The following is a 20,876-nucleotide window of genomic DNA, read 5'->3' on the forward strand; positions in this document are numbered from 1 at the left end:
CCCAAGAAAAATAATGGTGAAAATAACCAAGCACAAAATCAACAAGTTCAAGATAAGGGACCGTGCTTTGTTTGTGGCAAGAGTGGGCATATTGCTCGATTTTGCAGATTTCGAAAACGTGGTCCTAACCCTCAGAAAAACGTTACCGAAGAACCTTTTGTGGCGGTAATTACCGACATAAACATGGTTGAAAGTGTTGATGGATGGTGGGCTGATTCTGTTGCAAACCGTAATGTCTGTTATGGCAAAGTTTGGTTTAAAAAATATACTAATTTTGAGGAGCCCAAAACCATCATGCTTGGTGATTCTCACAAAATTCAAGTGCTTGGAAGGGAGATGTCGAATTGTGTTTTACTTCTGGAAGGGTATTATATTTAAAAGATGTTCTCTATACTCTTTCCATGAGAAAAAATTGATGTCTAGTTTTCTTCTTAATAAAGCAGGCTTTAAACAGATTATTGAATCTGATCAATATGTAATTGTGTAAAAGGATATTTTTGTGGGAAAGGGGTATGCTTGTGATGGGATGTTCAAATTGAATGTAGAAGTGAATAAAACTTCTACTTCTGTTTATATGCTTTCTTCTACTAATTTTTGGCATGGTCGTTTGTGTCATATTAATGATCGTTATGTTGGAATTATGAGTAGTTTAGGATTAATCCCAATGATTAAAAAGAATTTTGAAAAGTGTGAGGCTTGTAGGAAAGCCACAATCACTAAAAGGCCTCATTTTCAAGTTGAAAGAAAAACGGATTTGTTAGAATTAGTTCATACTGATATTTGTGAACTTGGTGAAATTTTAACTCGTGGAGGTAATATATATTTTATCACTTGACGATTTTTCTAAGTTTACATTTGTTTACTTGATGAAAAATAAAAGTGATGCTTTTGAAAATTTCAAAACTTATCTCCATGAGGTTGAAAATCAGTTTGGTAGAAAAATAAAAAGAATTAGAAGTGATAGAGGCCGTGAATATGAGTCAAATGAGTTTAATTCTTTTGTTAGATCATTGGGAATAATTCATGAAACTCCTCCTCCTTACTCTCCTTCATCTAATGGAGTAGCGGAAAGGAAAAAATAGAACTTTGGTTGAATTGACTAATGCCATGCTTATTGAGTCACATGCACCTTTAAATTTTTGGGGTGAAACTATTTTAACTGCTTGTTATGTGTTGAATCGTGTGCCTCATAAAAAGTCTAAACTGACACCTTTTGAATTGTGGAAAGGTTACAAGCCAAGTTTGGGATATCTAAGAGAGTTTGGGGTTGTCTAGCCTTTGTGAGACTAATGGATTCCAAGATTACAAAATTGGGTAAGAAAATTACTACTTGTGCTTTTCTTGGTTATGCTTCAAATAGTACAACCTATAGATTTTTTAATCTTGAAGATAATATTGTGATAGAATCGGGTGATGCTATTTTCATGAAAATAAGTTTCCTTTTGATTCTAAAAATAGTGGGGGTCAAAGGATTGAACAAAATATTTTGTCACTACCTAGTTCTTCTACTTGTACTTTGAAAAATAAAGAAGCCAATGATTTTGAGTTACGAAGAAGTAATAGAGTTAGAGTAGAAAAAGATTTTGGTTCTGATTTTTATGTGTTTAATGTTGGAGATGACCCTCTCACTTTAAAACAAGCTTTATCTTCACATGACTCCATTTTTTGGAAAGAGGCTGTAAATGATGAAATGGAATCTCAAATTTCTAATAAAACTTGGAAGTTAGTTGATTTACCACCGGGCTGTAAAACTATTGGTTGCAAATGGGTCTTAAGAAAAAAGTTGAAACCGGATGGATCTATTGATAAATACAAGGCAAGACTGGTTGCAAAAGGTTTTAAACAACTAGAAGGCCTATAATTTTTTGATACTTTTTCACCGGTAACAAGAATTACATCCATAAGACTTTTAATTGCTATTGTTGTAATTTTTGATTTGCAAATTCATCAAATGGATGTAAAAACTGCTTTTTTAAATGGAGACCTAAATGAGGAAATTTATATGGATCAACCTGAGTGTTTTGTTGAAGCAGGCCAAGAAAGCAAAGTGTGTAAACTTACTAAATCCCTATATGGCTTGAAACATGCACCAAAGCAATGGCATGAAAAGTTTGATTCCTGCATGATTGAAAATGGTTTTAAAACAAATGAGTGTGATAAGTGCATATATATAAGTCTTGGAATAATTCACATGTGATTATTTGCCTATATGTTGATGATTTGTTGATTTTTGGCTCTAACATGAATGTTATTGATGAAACTAAATTTTTTCTTAGAAGCCATTTTGATATGAAAGATCTTGGTGAGGCAAATGTTATTCTTGGAATAAAAATAACAAGAACATGTGATGAAATTTTCCTTGACCAGTCACATTATGTTGAGAAAATTTTGAAAAAATATAACTTTCATGATTACAAGCACGTTGCTACTCCTTTTGATTCAAGTGTTCACTTATTTCCTGTTAAAAGTGAAAATGATGTAGTAAATCAAAAGAAATATGCTAGCATAATCGGAAGTTTGAAATATGTGACTGATTGCACTAGGCCTGATATTGCATATGCAGTAGGAGTACTTGGCAGGTTTACAACCAAGCCAGGTAATGAACATTGTCATGCTATAACAAGAGTTATGCGATATTTAATTGAAACAAAAAATTGTGGTTTGTTCTATAAAAAATATCCTGTTGTACTTGAAGGCTTTTGTGATGCAGATTGGAACACTTTATCGTGATTCCTGTTCTATCACTGGTTATGTCTTTACTTTAGGTGGTGGTGCCATTTTATGGAGATAAAAAAAAGCAGACTATAATTGCTAACTCTACAATGGAAGCTGAACTAATTGTTTTAGCTTCAGCTTGTGAGGAAGCGAATTGGTTAAGAGATTTATTGTTTCAAATACCTTATTTTGAAAAATCAATTCCTTCTATTTTAATTCATTGTGATAGCACTGCTGCAATTGATAGAGTTCAAAACCGTTATTACAACGGTAAATCCAGACCAATAAGGAGGAAACACAGTAATGTAAGATCGTATTTGACAAATGGTATCATTAATGTTGATTATGTCAAATCTTGTGATAATCTTGCAGATCCACTTACTAAGGCCTTAACAAGAGAAAAGGTCTGGAGCACATCGAGGGGGATGGGATTGAAGCCTATAAATCCTTGAGTCATATATGAGGAAACCCATTCTGGGGACTAGAAATCCTATAACTAGGTTCAAAGGGAAAAACTAATCATATGATGACTTGTTGTGAAAAAAAATGCACTATCTTTTTATTCCCTCCCTATGATGTGAGTGCATTGGTTCCTGTAGTGATTTGTGAAGGTTGAGTTGATAAATCTCTTAATGAATATCTGTAGCCCGTATGGGTGGAGTGCTAAACTTACAGGAGCACTCTTGACAGATTTTACCTATGTGAGTGTGGAAGTAGGCCGCTTCCTATGAGAATTAGGCTTATTCTCAAATGCACTCATGAAATTGGGATAGCACAAGGCCATAACGTGATGGCTATAAAGCTCATGTCAACACCTTGATTATTATGTGTGAGCAGTGATATTTTATTTTCCTTAAGCAGTCATAGTTCAAGTGTGAGACCACTACGACTCTGGAGTAAAAGTTATTGTTTCACTAAGTGGAGGTTCAATGCAGAGCACACCTTCATTATGCATAGTAATCTTCCTTCAGCTAATAGACTCTCTTGGTTAATATTATAATGAGTGGGGGATTGTTGATTTGGGAGAATTTTAATATTAGTAAATAATGGTTAAGGTGCATATTTCCCATTCCTCTTGCAGCTATTCCTATCAGAATGTTAGTGGCCACTTTGATTGTATTTTGGAATCAATGTTTTGAGTTTTAATTTCCCAGTACTTGACGTTTCTGACATTGACCGTTGGTGGCACTTATTTGCTGCATTACTCCATTTGGAGTTATTGTTTGTTATGTTACAACATTTCTTGTAAGCACTCTTAGCCGTTGGTGGCCTTTGCCATTCATTCTTCATTATTCTTCCTCCATTATACCTTGTAACTTATGTAACTCATAAGGTCATTTATCTTCACTATTTACTACCCCATTATCGTCCTATTATTCCTAGGAAGACTTCTTCTACTATAAATAGTGGTGGTCTTCATTTGGTTTGACACACAACATACAAGAGAAAAATATAGAGTGCATAAAGTTTATCAAAAAGAGAGTTCTTATTAGTTGAAGGGAGGTGTTCTTTTTGTGGAGCTTTGAACTCAACTCTTGTCCAGAGTTGTTGAGTTATATATTGTGAATAGGCTGTTGTATCCTGGAGGGGACAAGTCAAGAAGGACTACTGCTGGACCGGTGAAAACATTTGTTGCAGTGGGCTTGAATCTACTTAAAGAGAGCGATATATATGTGCCTCAGCCTGAAGATATTTTATTTCTTCATTGTATTTTCAATTGTAATATTGTATTTTTTGTTTTCTTCTAAGTTTTTCACTAACAGGGTTACTGTTATGTTGACGGCATCTTGGAATCAAAGTTTGTAGGACAAGAAGTGGGGCATCAACTTTTAAAGCAAAAGTTAATGTTCATGTCGGGGGAGGAGTTAGGTGAGGGTTTGTGGTTCGGACGAACCCAATAGCTTTTCTGTAGACCATATATTTGTATTAGAAAATTATGTAATAATTTGTGAACCCCTAAAAATACTGATTGACAGCTCAATGATAAGAAAGAAAAAGAAAATTTAGAATTCCCAAACTCCTAATAATGATCCCGCCTCCAATCACTCCATGTAGAAGTCAAGACATAATCTTCTCTTATCCATCGTACTAGATTTGAAATTTGGTTTCTTCCACCAGGCAGATAAGCCCTGTTAGTGAAAAATTACAATATAACAAAATTACAAGATTACAATTGAAAATGAACTGAAGAGATAAAAATCTCTTTCGGCTGAGGCGCAAATATCTCGCTCTCTTTAAGGAGATTCAAGACCACTGCATCAAATGTTTTTCACCGGTCCACCAGTAGTCCTTCTTGACTTGTCCCCTCTAGATACAACAACATAATCACAAAATATAACTCAACAACTAATGGCCAAGATGCCACTAACGATGCTGCAAGAGAAACAGTCAGTAACATCAGCACTTACTCCAAATAAATTTCCAACCGTTAAGACAAATGAATTGCCACCGACGGACAACTTGACAGCAAAGTGTCACGTCCCGCCACTTCGCAGTAGAATTTTGTGGAAGGGTCTAGAGATTGTGGAGAGGTTTCCGGAAAACTCTAGAACCCTCCAGATTATTCAAGAAGACTAGAGAATTCCCTAGAATTCTCTAGAGTGACTTAGAAAGCAATGGAAGGTCCTAGAGTGTGTAGAAAGTTCTAGAGCTAGGACCAAAGTGTAAATATTTGAGGGACTTCTCATGTAAATATTAATTACACTTTAGTCCTTGGAGAGTAGTATAAATAGAGGTGCCACCATTTGCAAAGGCACCAAGCAAGTTTGTAAGCAATCTTCCAAAAGCAATACAAAAGCCTTCCTCCAAAATTCTCTAAGTCTTTCCTTAAGCATTCTCTTAGCGATCTTAGTTTCAAAGGGCTTACTTGAGCTTACAAGATCGTGAAAGATTCGTGAGTAAGTTGTCAAGTGTCACACGGAGCTTTAGTAAGACTCTAAGTCCGTGACAAAAGGCACCATTTGACTCCAAACTTTTAACACATTAATATATAAAATATTAATATTAAAATGTTGACCAACAAGCCCTACTTTGGTCTCCAAGTTTTCTTTTTACTTGCCAGTTGCCACTCAGTTCCTGTTAGATATGTTACATTGATGTGGTTGGAAATACAAGTGAGGCAGTGTTGTAAAATGGGATCACAACCAGATTTATTAATACTAGTTTATGAAAACGTGTGATTGTAGTTTGTTTCGTGTGAATTTTTATATAAATCTATTTTGTTGGTGTAATATACTGCAAATATAATAAATTACAGTTGAAAATAAAATAACAAAAATGAAAAAAATATATATTCAGGCTAAGAAGCGGATATCTTGCTTTATTTAAGGAGATTCAAGCTCACTGCGGCATAATCTACCTCGATCCAGCAATATCACTCTTGACTTGTCCTCCTTCGAGATATAACAGTCCAACAATGTCATACAACTCAAACAACTCCGGATTAGTTGAAGAGTTCAAAGCTCCACAAAAGAACACATTCCTTCTGTTAGGATATACTATTAACCATGCGTTTTGATATAGTGTTATTCTTGAACAATTGTTTATTTATTTATTCAATTCAATAAAGTGTTACATTAAATAGATCAATTTGTCATATATGTGTCCTTAACTTATATAGTAGACGATTTGGTGTATAGAGTTTAAGCTTATACACAGAAAATTAAATCATCGGTTCTTATAAGTGAAAATTTATAGTTCACATTCGTAGATAGAAATTTGGACAAAACCATCAGAAAGATTGTAGCACGAGATTAAATGTAATTTATCTTGATTATGAGAATGATATAGTTCTAACTTCTCGTGCTAGTGCATTTTGTCTGTATTGAACGGGACCGAGCAGAGATAGATGTTTTAGACTGACTGATAAAACATATTCTCTAAACTGTTAAATGTACTTATATTCTTAATCTTGATATAACGATTATGATTTGTACATATTAGTTAACGTTTTGACTTATTAAAATGTGAGATTCTGAGATGAGTCAATATGCCGGTAGATTGGATGATAATAATATATATTGGTGAAATAATTAGTTAGTTGATGGAATCCATGTCTCAATATAGAGATTGATGATACACCTTTTTATGAGAAACTTATAAGTTTTCATGTGTAAACCCGACCAGTATATTTATGAATCTGGCACATGAAATAAGTTAAGTATTGCTCTAAAGGAAATTAATCATTGAATTAAATTCGTCAGTAATTTAATTTATTGATTAGTATCTGTAATCTTAACATGAGAATTACATAAGTGTTTAATGGTGAATTTCGAAATATAAATAGAGGAGTGCAATTACGAATTTCTAGTGGAATGATTTGTAATTTATTATGGTAAGAATAATTCAAATCAATTATTTGGAATTATTACCATAATATGAAGCCTCAGTAATAAATTAATGTGGTCCCTCCAGTGCCCAATTTAACTAGAACTCAGAATCTTATTTTCTAGTAAAAAGAAAAAAGAAGCGTGCTTCTTCTTGAAAAAAAAAAGAACGTGTGTTTCTTGGTTTTCTTGAAAGAAAAGGAATCCTCTTTGGACTGGGAAAAAATCTATATAAGTAGGGATTCTTCTAACTTAGAAAGAGAATTAAGTATTCTATACGATACTTGCCCACCCAAGTATTGAGAAAGTTCAATTGTTAATTGGGATCATTGTAGAAGACCGTAGAGCTGGAGTCAGAATTACTTCAAGATATTTGCACACACTTCAAGAGGTAATGTTGAGTTAATTTTCAGCATACGTACTTTGTATGTGATATGTATTTGTGATTGTCGTCTATATTCATGCAAGATGCATGATTCTGGAATGCTTCCGTTGTGTATGCTATTTTCTAACACCTTCAACATATAATTACTTTATTTTGTATAGTGAATTAGTTGAAATCTTAAAAAAAAATTCTTCGTCTCAACTCTCTCTTTCACTACACTAATCTCAATATAAACTTCTCAAATTTTCTTACATTATTTCTCTTGTACATTTCTTACTCAAAGTAAAAGAAGACCATCACTATTTATAGGGGAGGAATTTTTTTTGTAATGAATAGGAAGATAATAGGGTAGTCAATCGGATAAGTAAATAACCTAAATATTACAAAAGTTACCAAACATAATGAGGTAGAACAATGAGTGAAATAATGTGTTAGAGGTTGCAAGGTTTTAAGTGAAATATTGTCAGACTAAGGTGAGTAAATAGGCACATTATGTCACTCACGTTAAAGAAATAATGTAGCCAATGAACCTTTGTAATATGAGTCACATCAATATAATATTTACAATATTAAAATGCTCAATATATGTAAACATACCCAAACAAAAGTGATTAAAATTCTATGAAGATATGCACTTAATGAGTAATAAAATGCAATATTCCTAACAAATCTTAAAAATAAGACAAAGACATACCAACTAAGAGGTGCATTTTAGCGTTTAAACATTCCTTTTTAAGAAGCTAACGGTAAATTTTGAACTTTAGTTAGTAGTTAGTAAACTTTCAATGAAATAACAATTGTTATTTGAACACAAAATAATTTACAGACTTATATCAATAAAAAAATTCCTGGTGTCAAATATATACATGCAATATTTCTTGTAAAATAGATGTCCATACAATATTCTTGGTGACAAGTATATATATACTAGATATGGGACCCCGTGCTAGCACGGGGCCCAATATATGTTACTGTTTCTGTTTCAATTTATGTGGTACATATGAAATTTGAAGTTGATCAATTTTTTAGTATGTTTTTATATATTTTAAGTTGCTAATTATTTTTATTTAGAGTATGTTTTACGTAAATATATTATAAATCACAATAATTAACAAGTTAATATAAAAAAAAACTTATAAAAAATTCATTGACTTTTGAAATTTCATTTGTATCACATAAATCAGGACAAAGCGAGTAATATATATGAAAATTACATAAAACGTACTATAACTCACAATAATTAGCAACTTAAAATATCTATATATCTATATTTCTCCCAATTTATGTGGTATAGATGAAATTTTGAAAGTTAACAATTTTTTTTTATATGTTATCAAATATTTTAAGCTATTAATTATTATGATTGATAATACTTTTTACATAAAAAAATTATTTATCTAAAGTATAAAAGAAAAATTTTTAAAAAAGGAAACATAAATGTCAACACGAGTCCAATCTATGTTAATTTCTATGTTTTAATTATTGTAATACCGATTGAATTTGGAGAGCCAACTAAATTTTTTTAAAGGATTTTTTTTTATAAATTTTAAGTTGTTAATTATTATAAATTATAATATTTTTATTTATTTTAAACCAATATATGTTTCTCTCTGTCTCAATTACATGACACATATGGAATTTGGAGAGTCAACTAAAATTTTAAAATATGTTAAGTTGTTAATTATTATACCTTATAGTACTATTACGTGATTTTCAAATAAAATATGTAATTTTTTTATTTCAATTTATGTGTCATTGATATAATTACATATATTAAGTAATAAAGAATTAATGTCTAAATTATGTGACACCTATGAATTTTGGAGTGTAAATCAAATTAGTTATATGATTTTTAAAAAATAAAGCGGTTAATTATTATAATTTATAATACTTTATATATATTTTTTAAATGATAAATATATATATATATATATATATATATATATATATATATATATCTTTATGATATTGATATTAGTATTATAATAAATTAAATTTTATTATTTTTAAATTTATGATCTCAATTGCCAGCCTATGCCACATTATAAAATGTTCCAAAGTAGATATCAGATTTACAAAAATGTCGATGCCAACTAAAGTAATAAAATAACATCTAAGGGCATGAACATAGATAATCTGATGTGGCATCTCTCTATGACCAGTATTTCTATTCATCTTTTTCTCCTTTTTTTGACATTTTATCTTTGTTTTGTATTTTTTATTTGTATTTAAAAAAAAAAGTATTTATGTCATACCCAATTAATTATGCCCTTTATAACATCCATTACACTAATATAGATTTAAGTAAATGAAAATGGAGGATGAAAAGATAAAAACTATTCATTTTTCATAACTGTTTATAATTATTTAGCCTATAAAATAAAAAAAATAGTTGAGCATTTGTAACAAATAAGAATAAATTTCTTCACTTTGGCTCTTCTTCTTCTGACGATGATGATGAATGTATGGTATCAACTTCTGCCGCTAAGATGTACATCAAATTTCTAGGTCATGTGACTTTTTTAACAAAAGAGAAAGAGAGAATATCTCATGATGCTTGTGAAGACATTGATGTAAAGAAAAAGATCATGTAACAAAAGTTTCTCTTCAAAATAAAAGACTTTTTGAAAAAATGTTTATTCCTCCTACAAGGAGAGAAAATTCATTGTGGTTGAGAAATTTATAAGAAGGTTGATTAGTGTTTCAAAGGGTAAGAAAAATTATTTGGAGAAAAAATCATTATATTTATGGAATTCGTATAAAATTAGGAGGAGAACAAGCAAAAATTTATTTTGTGATTTGAAAAGAGAGAAAATTAGATATTATTTCTTTCAACCTCATTATTCTTCTAATTTCTTTCTTCTTTTATTTTGTCTTGATTTTTTGTATCTTTAATTAAAGTTTTTTTTTCTTATTTATCTTTAATTAAAGTTTATATATATTTTCTTAAAAAAGAATTTAAAAAGATGATCATATTTAGTTCCTTTCCTCATCAATGCTATTAATCTCATAATTAGTGTTATTTATATTATTTTCTTAATTACTTTTTTTCTTTCTTTTAATTATTTATTTGAAGAAATTAGTTATTATAACTTTATAAGAATTACACATGTATTTTTACATAATTGATTTGTCATTTTTGGATCATTCTTCATCTTAAAGTTTCTATCTATATGTAATAATAAAGCTAAAATAGAAAATGTGGGGTGACACCTTCTTAGCAATAGATACTTATTTATTCTTATCAACGTTTCTGACATTTTTTGTTATTTTTTCCTTAAAATAATTTTTGCCTCGATTTTTAGTTTTAGTTTTATTTTTTTAGCATTTTCTAATTTTAAAAGACTTAAAAATTTATAAAATATAAAAAATGATTATTTAACTCCTATCATCATCAATATTAGTATTAATTTCTTTTACTTCTTTCCTTAATATTCATTTCATCCTTAATGTAATTTATATCATTTTCTTATATATATATATATATTTGTGACATTTCTTAGAAGTTAGGATTACTATTTATTTAATTTCTAAAATTTTTGAATTCTTTGTCATACTAAATACAATATGTTTTATTATAATTACATTCAATATATTAATCAATATGTTGTACGAATGAAAAGAAAATTATCATTTCACAAAACCAAAGGTTAAAATATAATTTATTATGATTAAGGAAAGATAAAAATATTATTCCAATATCCATAACCATATTTGATACATTAAAAATTAATTGAAAAGCTGTAAATGGAAAAGGAATCACCATTTAAGGAATCATTATTTTTAAATTTTTGGATCATTTCTTCTTCTAAAAGTTTCTATCCATATGTAACAATAAAGTTAAAATAGAAAATGTAGTGACACCATTCTTAGTAATAGATACTTATTTATTCTTATCAATTTTTTTTGGCAATTTTGGTTATATTTTTCTTTAAAATAATTATTGCCTCGATTTTTATTTTTATTTTTAACATTTATTTTTAATTTTAAAAGATCTGAAAATTTATGTTAAAAATTTAAATAATAGAAAAAATGATTTATTTAACTTTTATCATCATCAATACTACTAATTTATTTGACGTTTTTTCTTAATCTTCATCTCATCATTAATGTTATTTATATAATTTTCTTAAATCACTTAGTTTTTCTTTTTTAACTCTTTTATATATATAAAGTTGGATATGTAAATGATGATGTGACATTTCTTAGAAGCTAAGATTACTATTTATCTAATTTCTCAAATTTTTGAGTTCTTTTGTCATACTAAATACAATATCTTTTATTATAATTACATTCAATATAGTAAACAATATGTTCTAGGAATTAAAACAAAATTATCATTTCAGAAAAATTAATGTTAAATTATAATTTTATTATGATTATGGAAAGATAAAGATACTATTTCAATATCCCATAACCACATTCAATACATTAGAAATTAATTGGATATAACTCTAAATGGAAAATGAACTACCATTTAAGGAAAATAAATGTTTGCAATACCATAATAATTAAGGAGAGAGTAAGATATTATTTTAATATCCTAATTCGGAACTTTTAATCTACTACTCAATTAAAAAGAAAATGCATTTAATAACATTAAAAAGTTATTAGTTTAATATTTTTTCTCATTCTACTAATTAAATTCAATCAAACTTAATTTTAAAGATAAAATAACAGCTCCATTTTAATTGTTATCAATATATTTCAAAAAACTATCGTGAAAAGGCTTTTCTTGCACCATATTTTAATTTTCATATACTATTATTATTTTTTCTGTCATTTTTCAATGATTTTTTATTTCGATTTAAAATTTAATGTTTATTCTTAAAACTCTAATGGTACAAATTAAGGTGGAGTAGAATATAATAAATGATGATTCTTCTACTAAATAAGAAGATATAACGAAATTGAAAGGGTGAAGTTTTTTTTTAAAAATGGATAGGAAATTCTATTAAGGTATCATTACGTCATTATTCAATATATTTTTAATATAAATTTCATTTGCTGATGCATTTGTTCAGTACTCCCTATGTCCCTAATTACTTGTTCACTTTTTCTTTTATAGTTGTCTCTAATTACTTGTACATTTTGACAAATCAAGAAAGAACAATTTTTTTACCTATTATACCCTTAATTAAATGACTAATTACTTTGAAAATTGATGAACTTTTCATCTACTTCATAATTAATAGGGGTAAAATGATAAACTCACTATGTCATTAATTGATTTCTTAATAAATGTGTCAATTTAAAAGTAGACAAGTAATTAGGGACAAAGGGAGTATTACAGTGTTATTTCACATTACGAGATATTTCTTAGACATTTAAGGAGAATGGTACACCGGAATATATATTATATATTAAAGGATCAGTTTCATGCAATGGAAGAATTTGTTATTAGCAAATATTTAACTTATTTGATAAAAAATATATTCTTCCTCATTTAATAGATGTAAAATTATAAAAAATATTTAATTTTAATGATCGCGCGAAGTGCGGCCAAGTTCTCTAATTTAAAACAAAAAGGTAAAATTTAAATGGGTCTACAATAGAATTCCTAGAAACCCAACTTGAAAAATTATGTTAAAAATGGAAAATAAAAAGTGAAATGAATTTAATTGAGAGTTATCCTTCGTCTGTCCCATTTTATGTGACACTTTTTATTTCTCGAGAATCAAATAGTTTAAGTTTGACCATAAATTTGCGTATGCTATCTTCAATTTTTTTAAAATGAAATTTATATATTTGTTAACTACGTAAAAATTAAAATATTATAATTCATAATAATTAATAATTCAAAATATTTTAAAGATATATGAAAAATTTAAGATCAAAGATAAACTAAAGAGAGTAAAAGGGGAGAATGAAAAGTAGAAAAAAAGAAAAAAAAAACGAATATATAGAGAGAGAAACTGAGGAAAAAAAGTCAGAAAAGTAATTATTCATGTGGGTTGTTGTATATGTAGAAAGACACGTGTACAATTAATGAGCCACAATTAATTTTATAGTACAATTTGAAATGCTTTGTGTACAACTTGGTAGTGCCGTGATCGTCCTCTAAAGTCTCACTTCTAATAAGGAGTAATATAAATCACAATAATTAACAATTCAAAATCTTTAAATTGAGACAGTTAAAGTAATATATATTTGGAGTTATTGTGTTTGGTAACTGTATATATGTATGAGTAATAAAAGGTAGTACACATGTCTTCAATATAGTGAATCATCAGACAACTGGCGACATATAATACTCCTATTTATTCAAAAGTTAATGTACAATTCTTTTTGCACGCTGTACAACTAATTTAATAAAGTTAAAAGTTAATGTACAAAATTCTTTACACGTTGTACAACTAATTTAATGCAGTGTTAGTCCTGCTAACTGTCATTTCTAAATAAGAGTAATATCTATATATAATAAGCCACAATGCAACTATCATTGTAAGTTTGTAACTATCTTGTTAGCTTTCAACCAAAAGCTAACAAGATTTTTAGTTACATATTTATTATTTAGTTAAATAATAAATATGTCTTGCTAGCTTTCAACCAAAGGCTAACAAGATTTTTAGTTACATATTTATTATTTAGTCATTGTATGAGCTATTTAAATAATAAATATGTCATTGTATGAGCTATTTATTACTCATTCCTTTTGAATTTGTTAAATTTTGATTTGACACATAGTTTACGAAAGTAAATTAGATTTTGAGAAAAAGACATTAAGTGATACTTGAAGTTGTCCCAGATTTTAAAAAAAGACACATTAACTTTGTGTGCGTCCTATTACCCCACAAAACATTCAAAATCACAATAAATACACATTTTTTACACAATATTTCCACTTTGGACAAAATTATCCTTCGAATGTGCAATTTCTTAAAAACAAAAAGTCGGACCCATTATTGATGTATTGAAGGATGCTTTGGTAATTTCCTATGATGAATTCGTTTTGTTTGTTTCTTTTAAATTTATTTTACTATACTAAATAATTCTATAAAATATTATGAATCACGAGAATTAATTACTTAAATATTTAAAAGATATAAAAATATATAAAAGATCTGATTGACTCTTCAAATTTTATCAGTGACACATAAATTGGGACAAATGAAATAATATATATTATTTGAAAATTTCTTAGAAAGTACTATAAATTACAATAATTAACAGCTAGAAATATTTTAAAGACAAAAAAAATTGATTGAATCTCAAATTTTTTTTAGTACTACATAAATTGAGAAAGAAGAAATGACATCTATTATTTGAAAATAGCGTAAAAGTATTACAAATCATACAATAAGAATTAACAATTTAAAATTTTAAGAGACTTTAATGCTTTATACTCATTCAATTTCCACTTTGGACAAAAATATCCTCCCAATATGCATATTTTTTTAAGCAAAAAGTGGGATCCATTATTGATATATTCAAGGATGCTTTGGTAATTTTCCTATGATGAATTCGTTTTGTTTGTTGTTTAATTTTTGTAAAATAATTGTATAAAATATTATAAATCACAGTAATTATTTACTTAAATATTCAAAAGATATAAAAATATGTAAAAGATCTGATTAACTCTTCAAATTTTATTAGTGACACATAAATTCGACAAATGAAATAATATATATTATTTGAAAATTACTTAGAAAGTACAATAATTTATAGTAATTAACAATAGAATATTTTAAAGACAAAAAAAATTGATTGAATCTCGAAATTTTATTAGTACCACATAAATTGAGAAAGAAGAAATAACCTTTATTATTTCAAAATTGCGTAAAATATATTACAAATCATACAACAATAATTACCAATTTAGAATGTTAAAAGACATAAATGTTTTTTTACCATAGTTAACAATAGTTAAAAATTTAAACTATTTTAAATTAATATTAAAGTTTGATTAACTCTTTAATTTTGTCTTTGTCACATAAATTGAAACAAAAAATGATACATATTGGGCCCGTGCTAGCAGGGTTCCGATGTCTAGTATATATATATATATATATATGGCAAAAAAATTGTTAGAACAAGTACGAAAAAAATTACTACCACACAAAAAAAATGCAAGAATAAGTGAAAAGAAAATACTACTATACATTTGTTATTTTCTCATCCATCTTTTTAGTTACTAGTTTCAGGACACGTACGTTGCACGTGTGTCCCAATTCTGCTAGCATATTTTTTAAAAAAATAATAAGATAATATTAATTATGTGTGGAAAGAGTAATATAAATTTGAAGAAGAAAAGTACAAATTGAATTTGACAAATAATTAAGCTACTTAAATGACTTAATTGTTCAATACAAAATATTAAGGATTGCCTAAACTTAGAAAAAACAATTAAATTTAGTTATATTGGTGCAATGTGTAATCAAATAATAAATATGTGGCTGTTTGTACAACTACGACATGACATGATAAAATATAAGTTGTACCAAAATTTCCAAAATTAATGTTAGTACAAATAGCTCTAAAGAATCTTACCCCAAATTAAGCACAAATACAATACGTATAAACATTTTAAAGTGGAAGCATATAACTAAGTAACTAACCCTTTTTTTAGTAATACAATTGTAGGAATAATTTTATAAAGCTAGTATCCTAAATCAGCATTTTAAACCATCATAACATACAATTAAAAAGTAATTATTTATATGGAAGAAAATAAATATCAACCTCAGTACCATATTCTTACTATTATAGGAGAAAAGGATGATATTGTATTCTTATGTAAATGTCATATTTCTTTGATTATTGTGAAGTTGAGAGTGTGATGAAATGGAACATAATTATCCTATTTATCACTCTTTTGTAACTAAAATTTTATGTAAAAATTCATGTTAAATGTGAGTCCTTATTTATAATTCATAAGAATGTGAATGGTCAAATTTTCATTTTTTAAACGTAGGAGCAAAAAAGTCTACTATAAGGTTGATTATCATAACCATTACTTAGTATTTATTAAGAATACATTAATAAATCAAATACACTCCGACATTCCTTATTCTCCTAATCCATTATTGCATTTAAAGTAAATAATGCATCATCAACTTGGAAATTAAGGGCAAAATGATAATTCAATTTTGAGGTTAGGATCTTCCTATATATATATACTAGTTACAGTAGCCCGTGCTAGCACGGGCCCAACATATATTTTTATTTTTTATTTTAATTTATGTGACATTAATAAAATTTTAACGGTCAAACAATTTTTTTGTATGTTCTTTAAATTTTAAGTTGTTGATTATTGTGGTTAATAATACTTTATATGTAATTTTCAATATTCTCTTTGTCCCAATTTATGTGTCATTGATAGAATTTCGAAAGTCAATCAAATTTTGTATATGTCTTTTAGATTTTGAAGTTATTTAATTATTATGAGTTATAGTACATTTTACGTATATGTTACTTTTTCTATCTCAAACTATGTGACATTAGTAGAATTTTGAGAGTTGATCAAATTTTTTGTATGTCCTTTAAATTTTGAAGTTGCTAATTATTGTGTGATTTGTAGTACGTTTCATGTTATTTCAAATAATATATGTTATTTCCTCTATCCTAATTTATATGGCACTAATAGATTTTGAGCTTCAACCAAATTTTATAGATGTCTTTATAATATTTTAGGGTTTAATTACCTCTTTTTGATTTTTAATCCATTAATATACTTTCTTCACAATTATCAGTAAAGCTACCTTAAACAGTGATGTGGCGCTCTCTATGACCTTCATTGTCATTTTTCTTTTTTCTCCTTTTTTGAATTTTTCTTAATTATATTATTTTTAAAAGTTATTTTCTTAACTCACACTTTTTCATCTTCATAAATTATACTTTTAATTAGTATTAATAATATTCATAACTTTCAAACCTTTTATATTCATAACCCCCAAAAAATCAATTTTACATTAAATTAAAATATTCAATGCCTTTCTTTCTTTGGAGAGAAATGACATTAAATTAAAATGTTTGCCTCAATATGCTTAAGATGTTAGAATTCTTAAAGTTCATTTTAACTTTATGTATTCTTTTGTTGGAATAGCTTTCTTTTTATTTTGTATGTAGTTTGTTGATGATTTTTAAGAATTTTGTTGTTTTCCTTTTTGTTAATCTTATTAGAACTTTTGTTATATATGTTGTCTGTTGTTTAATATATTGATAGATTTTTAGGATTTTTTTTATTTTTCTTTATGTTAATCTTATTTGAACTTTTATTGTATTAAGTAAAAAGTATTCAAATTAATTCTACTAAAGATTCACTAATTGAATGCTGAGAGAAATTAATTAATGTGAGAAAAGTACTGAAAGAAAGACTTAATCCTACTTCATCCGTCCAATAATTATTGTCTATTAAACTATTTTGGAATGTCCTACAATACTTGTGCACTTATATATCTTTTATCGGTGACACATAAATTGAACAAATGAAATAATATATATCTTTTATGCAATTTTCAAATAATAAAGGTTATTTCTTCTTTCTCAATTTATGTGGTACTAATAAAATTTCGAGATTCAATCAATTTTTTTTGTCTTTAAAATATTCTAATGTTAATTACTGTAAATTATTGTACTTTCTAAGTAATTTTCAAATAATATATATTATTTCATTTGTCTAATTTATGTGTCACCGATAAAATTTGAAGAGTTAATCAGATCTTTTACATATTTTTATATCTTTTGAATATTTAAGTAAATAATTATTGTGATTTATAATATTTTATACAATTATTTTTTAAAAAATTAAACAACAAACAAAACGAATTCATCATAGGAAATTACCAAAGCATCCTTCAATACATCAATAATGGGTCCCACTTTTTGTTAAAAAAAATATGCATATTGGGAGGATTTTTTTTGTCCAAAGTGGAAATAGAATAAGTATAAAGCATTAAAGTCTTTTAAAATTTTAAATTGTTAATTCTTATTGTATGATTTGTAATACTTTTACGCCATTTTCAAATAATAGAGGTCATTTCTTCTTTCTCAATTTATGTAGTACTAAAAAAATTTGAGATTCAATCAATTTTTTTTGTCTTTAAAATATTTCTAGCTGTTAATTACTGTAATTTATAGTACATTCTAAGAGATTTTCAAATAATATATATTATTTCATTTGTCCCAATTTATGTGTCACTGATAAAATTTGAAGAGTCAATCAAATCTTTTATTATTTTTATATCTTTTAAATATTTAAGTAATTAATTATCGTGATTCATAATATTTTATAGAATTATTTAGTATAGTAAAATAAATTTAAAAGAAACAAACAAAACGAATTCATCATAGGAAATTACCAAAGCATCCTTCAATACATCAATAATGCGTTTGACTTTTTATTTTTAAGAAATTGCACATTTGAAGGATATTTTTGTCCAAAGTGGAAATATTGTGTAAAAAATGTGTATTTATTGTGATTTTGAATGTTTGTCATGTGCTAAGTAGTAGATATTCCCACTTATTATATATAGTACTCCCTCCGTCTCATTTTATGTGGCATCATTTCCTTTTTGGTCAGTCCCAAAAAGAATGTCACATTTCCTTATATGGTAAGTTTATAAAGGTACAATTCCTCTTTTATTCTTGTTGGTCCCACTTAATCTTAAAATAATACTCCAATACATTTATGAGGAGAGAGAAAAAAGTGTAATGACCCAAAAGGTCATTTTTTGAAATTTTCATAAAATGACCGTTTTATCCCTCCCGATAATTGCTCCGAGTCCTAATTGTTGTATTTTCGAAGTTGGTTTGAAGGAAAATTGATGAAAAGTTGAGTTTTTGGAAAGTTGAGTTTTTAAGAGTTAAAGTTTGGTTAAAAGTGCTATTTCGAGTCATTTGGAGTTTCGAGACTCGAATCGAATTTCCGTCGATTCCAGCAGTTTTAGAATGTCGAAACGGGTCTATAAGAATTTACGGAGTCAAATTTGGAGTTAAAACGAAGATTTGAGGTCCTAAGTTGCTAAAATTGTGAAATTTTGATCAAGAGTTGACTTTGGTCAACAAACAAGGTTCCGGTGCTCGAAATGGAATTCCGAGGGCACCGTTGGATTCAGGGGGTGATTCTACGTCTAGAATGAGTCTTGGTTGAATTTTTAGAGGCCCCGAGTGCGTTTCGAGTTTTTGAGCCTAAAGTTAGTTTCTTGATGCCTTATCTGATACCGGGTCAAGGAGACCTCAAATTCAAATTCCGACGATCTCATTGAGTTCGGAATGTCATTTTCAAGCTAGTAGCATATTTGGTTTGTGTTCGGGAAGTGCCAAATGAGTTTTGGGTGAGCTTTTAAGCTTCTTGGATGCTTTGACACTATTTCAGCAAATTGTGGCAACTAAAGGATTCATTATTAGTTTTAAAGGTCGAAAAATTATTCCGAAGGTTCTGAAATTTTGAGCATGAATTATAGGACTTATCTGCAAATTTTGGTGCATTTTCGCTAACCCGAGATTGGACTTTTATCGCAAATAAGAAATAATTGTTTACCGAGTAGAAATGATATTTGACTAGGCAAACGAACATGAAATTGAGCTCCGATTGAACGAACAGGTCCGTATCATTATTTAAGACATTTACAAAAAAGAATCGGGTCATTTCACTATCGTATGAGGAAATTACGGCCTTTTTAGTGAAAGATTAACTGCTGTTTTTCTGGTGCATAACAACCACTGTTATAAAAATCTCAGACTGTGTTCATTTGGTATTTTGAGCATATCGGGAGTTCTAGAGATCGGAATGGAGTGATTCTTACGGGTTTCTTCTTGAATTAATATGAGGGTTAGTATTCAATCTTCAATTCGACATTTTCTCATAATTTCTTTATCTGGTTTTTTTTTTTCCTATCCGTAACTCTCTTGAGAAAAATTGGAGTTTTATCGATTTTGACTCCCTTTTTGATGAAAAAGGTATATTTACGATCCTTATGTTATGGGTAAACTGATTTTAACATAAAATTATTGATTCATCGATTATTTTCATCATATTAACCGCGTACAATTTGGACTTTCCCGGTAAAGTTAAAGTTTGATAAATTGAGAATTTCAAGGTCGATCTTAACTCCGTTTTTGATGAAATTTCATAATTGAACTTATCTAAGCATGAGTAAGATGTTTTTCAAGAGATATTTCATTTTCGAGTCGGGATTTCGGATCTGAATAAATTAGGCTTCTTCAAGAATGTGAATTTTCCTTCAAATTGAGTTTGTGAATTGATTTAAACTCCGTTTTCAAATTGGTTTTCACCATTAACTTCCAAATACTTTAAGGATCATTTTACATAAAAAATTTCCAGATTTGGGTATCGTTTTCCGGTATGAGACTTTTGGACCGTTTTGCCCTTTTTCCCTAAATTTCTTGATTTTTGTGTCATTGGACTCGAATTGTGATTGTGAATAATTGTTTGAATAGATTATCGTGATCCGGATTATACTCGGAAAGGAAAGGCTCAAGTCAAGTGA

This window comes from Solanum verrucosum, unplaced genomic scaffold (genome assembly GCF_900185275.1).
Source record: "Solanum verrucosum unplaced genomic scaffold, falcon-dt-bn FXZP01000113.1, whole genome shotgun sequence".
Classification (NCBI taxonomy): domain Eukaryota; kingdom Viridiplantae; phylum Streptophyta; class Magnoliopsida; order Solanales; family Solanaceae; genus Solanum; species Solanum verrucosum.